General features: G+C 36.6%; 2 pseudogenes; both read right to left on the reverse strand.

The window, feature by feature from the left end:
* Nucleotides 1-2,196: 2,196 nt before the first annotated feature.
* LOC122756705 lies at nt 2,197-3,828 on the reverse strand (annotated as a pseudogene).
* Nucleotides 3,829-3,907: 79 nt separating this feature from the next.
* LOC6572532 lies at nt 3,908-6,046 on the reverse strand (annotated as a pseudogene).
* Between the last annotated feature and the right edge of the window lie 2,381 nt (nt 6,047-8,427).

Here is an 8,427-nt window from a genome sequence, read left to right on the forward strand (position 1 = left end):
TGTTAATTTTTTGTGCTTTTCTGTTGAGAGTAGAAGATGAAGTTGTTTGTTTGTTTTCTTTTTTTGGCTCAAGTATATCAAAAAAAAAGAAAAAAAAAAAAAAAAGAAAGAAAAGCAAAACTTTGTAAACAATTGAGAAAATCCAAAATGTACAAGAAATTGTTTATCATTTTCATTTCAATTTGCAGAAACTGTTACAAAAAAAAAAAAAAAAAAAAAAAAAAACAAAAAAAAAAAAAAAAAAAAACAAAACCAAACATTAAAAAAAAAAAAAAACAAAAAAAAGTATGGAATGAATATACTTAAGATCAAACCTTAAAGAAACCTGAATAATTGAGTAAAATTTTTGACGGGCTCTGGAGAACTGTTCAGAGCCACACACACGTCTCACACTAGCTCTAACAAATTTTCAGAAGTTCTGTAATCAATTTTTATTCATCAATTGATTAATTGGCATAATGAATAAATTTTTGTATATCAATATTTGCTAATGAAGTAATCGAATATTACTAAAAAGTCCGCTTGAGCACACATTTGTGTGAAAACCAAGTAAGCAAATTTCCATTCCTTTAACAAGCGCGTTAAAAGCTCTAAATTCTAAAAGGGCATTTCCCCACACTATACTTTCGACTAAATTTTAACTTTTCCAACACTTTTTCTTTATACAAAATAGAAGCAGAGAGAATTCTTGACACTTTGCTCAACAAGTTTTTTCTTTGTGTTTTTTGCTGGGCGTAAATGAAGAACATGTGTTAATTACAACATAATAATAATAATAATAATACAAATTGTGATATAAAATGTAAATGTAAAATGCACCTGAAGGAAAATTAAGAAACTATCAACTGACGCTGTGCCATCAACAACAACAATACCGACCACAACAACTACATAACACTGTTAACAATTGTAGCGGACCTAGATAGGGGTTTAAGGGAGACCGAAATTTCATTAATAACTATACTTTTTGTAATACTTTTGATTTTCTGTTCCGCACGTTTACGCCCCCTCACCTGCCCCAACGAGAAGAGAGATACAAAATGTCAGAATGCTTTGCGCCTCAACAATTTGTATACACATACGTATATAAGAACATACTTCTATTTTTCCAAACAAAACTTAACTAAAAATATAAAACAAAACTAAATACTTCCATAAAAAAAATAAAAGAAACTATTACATAAAACACAAAAACAAAATAAAATAGAAACATAATAATACTGCATATTTTTTACAAACTTCAAGAAAAGAAAAAATAAATTCAGTTGCAAATTGAAAATGTTTTTAATATTTAAGTACGAACACCCCAGAGATAATTTTAAATAATTTACACAACTATGTATTCCTATAAAAAGAAACATCAACTAATTTTGTTTGCATTGTAAACAGTAACTCACGACGATATTGATGATGGCAAAAGAAACAACAAAAGCAAAAAAACAAAACAAAAAAAGAAAAATCGAAAAAAAAACTAAGGAACGCTCTTGTTTTAATTTGTAAAACTGTGAGAAATGTTTCGCAACGAAACAAAAAAACATATATGATACCATTTATAAGAAAGAAAAGAACTAAGCGAGAGGGGCGTGTGTTAAGCAAGCAGCGCTCCAAGAGAGAGAATCGTATACTATACACAACACTAATTTACACAACACTACACACTAATTTACACTACACACAAACACACACACACACACACACACACACATACACATTTTGCATATGAACTAAAATATAAGTATACTTTAGTTTTTGCAAGAAAGAGAAATGTCCGTAAATATTACGAATATAATTTAGCCGTTACTATTTCTAATAAAAAACGCGCTATTTTACTATTCGCAAATTCAAATAAAAACTAATATACTCTGCGCGTCCCACTAAGAGTAGGGTGTACAAAGTGTGTGCATAGCCGGTGAGCGATTTGTATTGAGTGAGCGAGTTTTTCAATCGAATGCCAACAATAACAAGCGAAGAAGTATATTGTTTTTGAACATGATTGGAGAAATGGCTAAAAGTAATCGAAAATTAAGCAACAACAAAAAATCAAGATGAGATATTGTTTTATACAAAAAAAGAAATGAAAAAAAAAAAACTATAGAAAAAGTCAATAAAAATGCAAAATATACAAAATGTTAAATGGAACGATTTTTATTTTTCGGATCCTTAAAATGCTCTGTAAGGGTCAAATTTAACGGAATCGCAGAATATATTTTAAAAAACTCTTTCAAAATACATATTTAAGGCATAGTTCGTTGTGTCTATTGTAAACCCGATGAGTCCAGTCACTTGCATATAGAGTTTATCATTATTATGTGATTGCGAGTCCTGCTCCATACACTACCAATGAAATTCCACTCTACTAAGCCATATTATAGGAATTTTCAGTTTGGTATTGCTTAAAATTGTGTACACAGTAGCTTTTCAGCTAAGCAGTTGCGTGTGCCCCTGCAGGTCCTTCCCCCTCCCTATGATTTGCTCGAATTTCGCCAGCTATTTAATTTACCGAGGTGACGGTGTTATTGATGCCCTCATCACTGTAACTGCCGCCAAGCAGGGGCTTAACATCTGGTTGCTTCTCCCGAGCTGTGTGTGGCTCAAAGCGTTGATTGTTAATGTCTTCAATTGCTTTGAGCAGCTAAGATATTATAGATAATATTTAGATATAATATTTGTAATGCTTTCCAGTGTCTCTGCGCCTCACCTCCTTCAGGCTGACGACGCTCACAAGACGACCAATGTAGGTGACACGCCCATCATAGAGAACAAGGAGTGAACTCGTAGCAATGACGTGCTCTTCACTAGCTGAAAGGGTGAGGGATCAATGCGGGCCGATGTACTATAAAAATCGATGGGTCTGCTCAACTGATCCAGTTCCCAAAGCCTTTTGCCCTCAGGTGATATATCGACAACTCGATCGCCAATCTAGTGTTAAGTCATATAATTAATAATGAGAGCTTGGCCAATGCCATCGCACTTACCAGCTGCACACGCTTTGAGGGACTGACCACCGGCTGTAGGTGCTCATTGGAGCCCAGCTCAGGATCGAGATCGGAGTCCTAGGAATTTTTAAATATAGACTGAAATGTGGAGCGCTGACGTGCTTCGGAATTGCTGTGGACGCTGTCTGGTGCCGGCACGACCTCAAAGCATGATCGTCTTCGCTCGGCTGCCTGTTCCCTGAGCTCCTCCGCGCGCCAATTTTGTGCCATTTCCATGTGTTTCTCACGTCCAATTTGCTCTTCGATCTATTTCACCAGCTCCTGCCGCTGCACAGAGCCAATAAGTATCATCTTCTCGGGGTTGTCCACCAGTGGTATGGAGCGCAGCTTCTTGTTCATGCGGAGCACCTCCGCGAGCCGCTGGTAGGTGATGCCCTGCCAAATGTACTTTACGTCGCGCAGTATAAAGTCGGACACCTGCTTGTTGTATATCGAGGAGCTGGTGTACAGCCGATCGGGCAGATAAGGTAGCTTCTTGATCATAATGACGCTCTCGTACATGGAGGGCTGCAGCAGAGAGGCGACGGCATTGGCCACCAGCACAGCTACCAGGACCGGCACCACAAACGCAATTTGTCCGGTGCGCACAATCGCATACGCTGCGGGCATTATTGGGGACATGCAGTTGCCATAGCGCACGCCCAGCGGAAACATCCAGGCGACAAATTCTCCCGTCAAACGGCCAAGACTGCTGCCAATCTTCAGAGCTGGTATGAACATGCCATGCGGCACGGCTATGGTGGAGGCAATAATGGATAAGAAATACTAGGAAAAAGTTCGATTAGCTGGAGGGATTATCCTTTGGCTGGTGCGGTAGTGAGTCTACGTACATGGTAGAGCGTATTATATATGAGATTGCTAAAGATGCTCGTATACTTGGTGGACCACTGGGCTACAATCTTCACCTGTTTCTAACTAAGCTCTTTTTCCGTCCACGTAAAGTTGCTGAACAACTGCGTCAACTGATTCTCTGTGCTAATATCCCCACCCAGGAATTGTCCAGTGCCCATGGGGAACGTGAGTGTGGATATAAGTAAGACTAGAGTTCCGGGATATATAAGGCGACTGTAGAAGGCATAGAAATGAGTTTTATTAGACGTAAGGACAATAATTATCTATGCAATAATTTAATGTCTGCTGTCTTTGTATTAAAATAGTTCTACTTATATTTTTTATTATTTGATAATCTGATTCGACAAATTTACCGATGGACTACCTAATTGACTACTAGACTAGACATCAATCACTTCTTCTACAGAAACTTATTCAGCTTCGTGCTGGAACGTATGAAGAGCACATAATGTCGATGCACCCGATGCAAAGGAGGCGCCCAGCAATCCACAAATTGCTCTAAGAGAGAAAATCACATATGAGAAGAAGCAAAGTTACATTAAAGAGATCTTACCCAGTCAAAGCGAAGAAGACAAGCTCCCTGGAATCAAAGGGAAACTCAGTGCTTATATAGGTGGGATAGACCGCTGTCACTGTGTCCGCGCCCTGAAACCAGACAGCCAAAAGGCGCACTGCCGAAGCGCCTACGACACAGCCGAAGAAACCACGCCAATAATTTCGCACCGCAAAGTATGTGGTGGTTACCTCGCTGCTAAAGAGATTGGGATTGATCAATTATATTTATATAGATTTACTTATTTATTTATTTAATATGAAGAACTCATTGTTCTCAATCATTGTTATTTTTATATTATATTATATTGTGTACCTCCAATGGGTGCTGCGAAACAGGTGCCAAAACCTAAGGCGCAGGCAGCGGGCAGCATTTCGGTGCTGCGCGATTCGTTTTGGTAGATGCTGCGAAAGGGCGTGGCCAGCTTGCTCAACAGATGTGCCACGATGCTGGCAATGTGCACATAGGGGCCCTAAGACAACAGAGGAGAACTTAAAGTCTTAAGAAAAGGCAAATATATATATTTTTGCTTTTAAAGTTCACCTCCTTGCCCAGGGGCATGCCGCTGCCCAACACGCATGTGGGGCCCAATACCTTAACCACCAGGGTCTTAAATGTGAGATAGTTCTTGAGAGGAACGCCACGCAGAATGGTTTTCATTTCGGGTATGCCTGATCCTAAAGCGCAAACTCATATAAAGCCAAAGAGCTACAGATAAATAAATAGTGCAAATTACCTGCGGCCTAATGTATAAAGCTGTTGGTTATCAAGATCATAAGTACGGGTATTGCGACCCAAGCGAAATACCTCACAAATGGATCGCCAGTAATATCATTATAGAAGATTAAGTAATATCATCAAGAAATTAGATTGGCAACTCGAATTACCTTCAATAAACAATCGGATTCCTTCATCCATAGCGAATGATATGAGGGCCATGATGATGCCACAGGCTGCTAGAAATATCCAATCCTTGCTCAGGCGCTCGGACAAATAATGCCAGATCCAGGCGGACGTGCTGTGCAGGTGTTTGGGCTCACTTGATTGCAGCTGGAACAGCTACATATAATAGAAAATATTTTATAGAGAGGACTTTCACATCATATTGTATAATAATACAATTAAAATACAATACAATTAAATAAATACTTAGGATTGCAAATATTTACATTTAAGGATTTTATATTCGTTAACACTGTGAGGACATTATTTTTGGGAATTCATATGAACGCCCATATACCTACCATATACCTATGTATACTAGTATCAGCAAACACACGCATTTTCATATCAAAACATTGATAATTGAGTTACTGTTCATTTATATTGATCTCCTCTATTAATTGAAAGCTCTGTTGTCTAAGCGAAAAAAAAACACAAAACAAATTTAAGATTTAACTCGACCCAACTGGTAAGAAGTAGTAACTTCTACAGTTTTGCAGTAACAAAGTTAAAGCGTAACAACTAACTTACTTCCAATCAAGCAGTCGGCCATCCATATTGAATTTTATATGTAACTGTATATATTTTTCTCAGTGTATCCTGTTTATATACATGTGTTTACACCCCTTAAGTGCTCACCTGATTTCGAAGCTTATCGCTGCTTATCGCAGCTTCGCGAGCTTACGTAGTCCTCGCGCCTCATCGCCAGCAAATTGTTGCATATTCCTCGAATACCTGCCATACATCTACAGGTTAATCAGAAAGTGAATAAGGTATGATGTATGACTCAACAATATGGTAGACGGTTGGTCAAATCAATAACATTGTGAATTTGTCATATGAGATGTGCTAAAAATGAATATATTTAGATATGCATACAATACATGTTCAGTGCATATATATGTAAACATTTCATTTAAGTGTCTGTATGATTTAAAAAAAAAAAATGGCAAAAAATAATGGAATTGTAAACAATATAGTCACATCTATCACATGAGCGGCGAATTAAACATTTTAAACGGCGCTAATTGGGCACAATTAACGCAGTTTCCCCGGAAAACAAGGAAAAAAGCAATAAAAACAATTAAATTGATAAGTATCAATATAAAAGAAGTGTGACCATCAAGGGGAAAAAATATATATATATGTATATTTGCGAATATCAAAAGCAAATACAAACATATGGCCATCTGGCACCTGGTGCAAAATTATATCAGAACGCTAACAAATATTTAGACCACATAATTGACAAATTATCACTTGGTGCTCGCCAATTAGTTCTCAAACAATAGCCACAAGTCTAACTTGGGAGAATATATTAAAGTTGTTTATTTAATAATTTCATTATAATTTGAATCAAGGAGTTTCTTTGCCTTAGCATAATTTCCTTGGTTGCTAGGCAAATTTAATAGAATGAAAATTGGTTTCGATTTTCTTATATAAGTAATCTAATTTCACCATTTAGTGAACCAAAAGAAGAAATTGTTCAATGAGGATCAGAAATAAAATTGGAAAAAATCCTTAATTAACAGATAACTTATTATTATTATTATTACTATTATTTTTTTTTTAAAAGGATCACCGACTTTTCACTAATATTTTGCTAGATGATTATAAATTATATTATAAGTCACCTGTCACTAATCTGACTTACTACTACTTAATACTCAATTGTTATCATTTTTTGTTCAAAGATTTGTAGCTAAGAGTTCGACTTTGCATTTAATTTTCTTATTTTTTTTTAATGTGAACAAGGCACCTTTTAATCTATTCCCAAGTCTTTTGACCTTTGTTAGCGCTTACCAGAGTACGAGTGTATCCTAAATCTTCCTGATTATCGCCCGCGATCTCAAGTTTCTCTTGCCGTGTTATAGATCCATTCGAATATGTGTCTGGGGATTGTGGCCTCAAAGTGGATGCATCCTGCTGCAAGGATGATGACCCTATGTGCTGCCTGACTATGGCGTTTCAATCTGATAGTTAACTAAAGGTGAACTCTGAAGGCGGTGTCTGAATTTCATTAAATTATAATTATTTATAATTTGTTTTATTTTATTTTTTTTTAATTATTCAGAACATAATATTTTTTTTTAATTATTCAGAACTTCACTTTTTTACTATAAATTTTTTTTTTTTGACTCGTGTAGATTTTTTGGAAGTCACATCCGCGCTCGAGCGCAGCCAAAATGGGTTTATCAATCCAGATCATGCTTCCTCAGTCTACTTTGTCGCATAATCGAGAGAGATGAACTGGCCAAAGGCCCAACGGGCTGCTTGTCGCCAATCGTTCTCATTTCGCGTCAAAATGCGATCGCAAATGTGCCCTGTATAACTAGTTTAGGAGTTATGTATGCTGATGCAAAACGTTATAAAATATTGTTTATATTGGAACTTATTGTTTTTTTTTTTTTTTTATTATTAAGCTGTGCAATTTTATGTACACTATTCGAAATTCGAATACAGGGTATTTGTACATTCAGCTGAGATCTTGTTAACATGGTTCCATATGTTAAGCTTAAGCGCTGTTAACTTGAGTGATGCCAGTATATACCACACTTTGTTCAAGCTCTTCTGTTTCTATTTTTTCATGCAAATACACATTTATGAATGTATGCATAGAATAATACGGATATTATCTCTTCGTGGAATCAGGGTATATTCTAATCAGGTATATTCTAATCGACTAGATCATCCTTCTTAAATATCATTGAACAACAATAATATGCACAAGTGATTCAGCCAGCATTTTATATCCTTAAGTAAAAACGAGAGAATACAAAAATGAGGCAAAACGCAATGAGTACCAGTGGCCAGTGGGAGATCGTGTGGGATTTGGAGGAATTCTTAAAAAATAAGTCTGGTTGCAAGTTCCCCACGAGCTCCGACTTCATTTTATCATACAGGGGATAGTTGAGAACCGTGAATTTAGAAGGGAAGCCAGGTTTTCCTGTGCATTCTTCGATTAAATCCTCTGTCAATGAGAATCTATACGGTAGACAAGCCATATAGTTAACTGGTTCGATTATCCTATTAGATGTTGGCTCGACAAAATTCCAAGCACTATTCATTTTAATTTGTCTTTCA

This window comes from Drosophila mojavensis, unplaced genomic scaffold (assembly GCF_018153725.1).
Source record: "Drosophila mojavensis isolate 15081-1352.22 unplaced genomic scaffold, ASM1815372v1 contig_19, whole genome shotgun sequence".
Lineage (NCBI taxonomy): Eukaryota > Metazoa > Arthropoda > Insecta > Diptera > Drosophilidae > Drosophila > Drosophila mojavensis.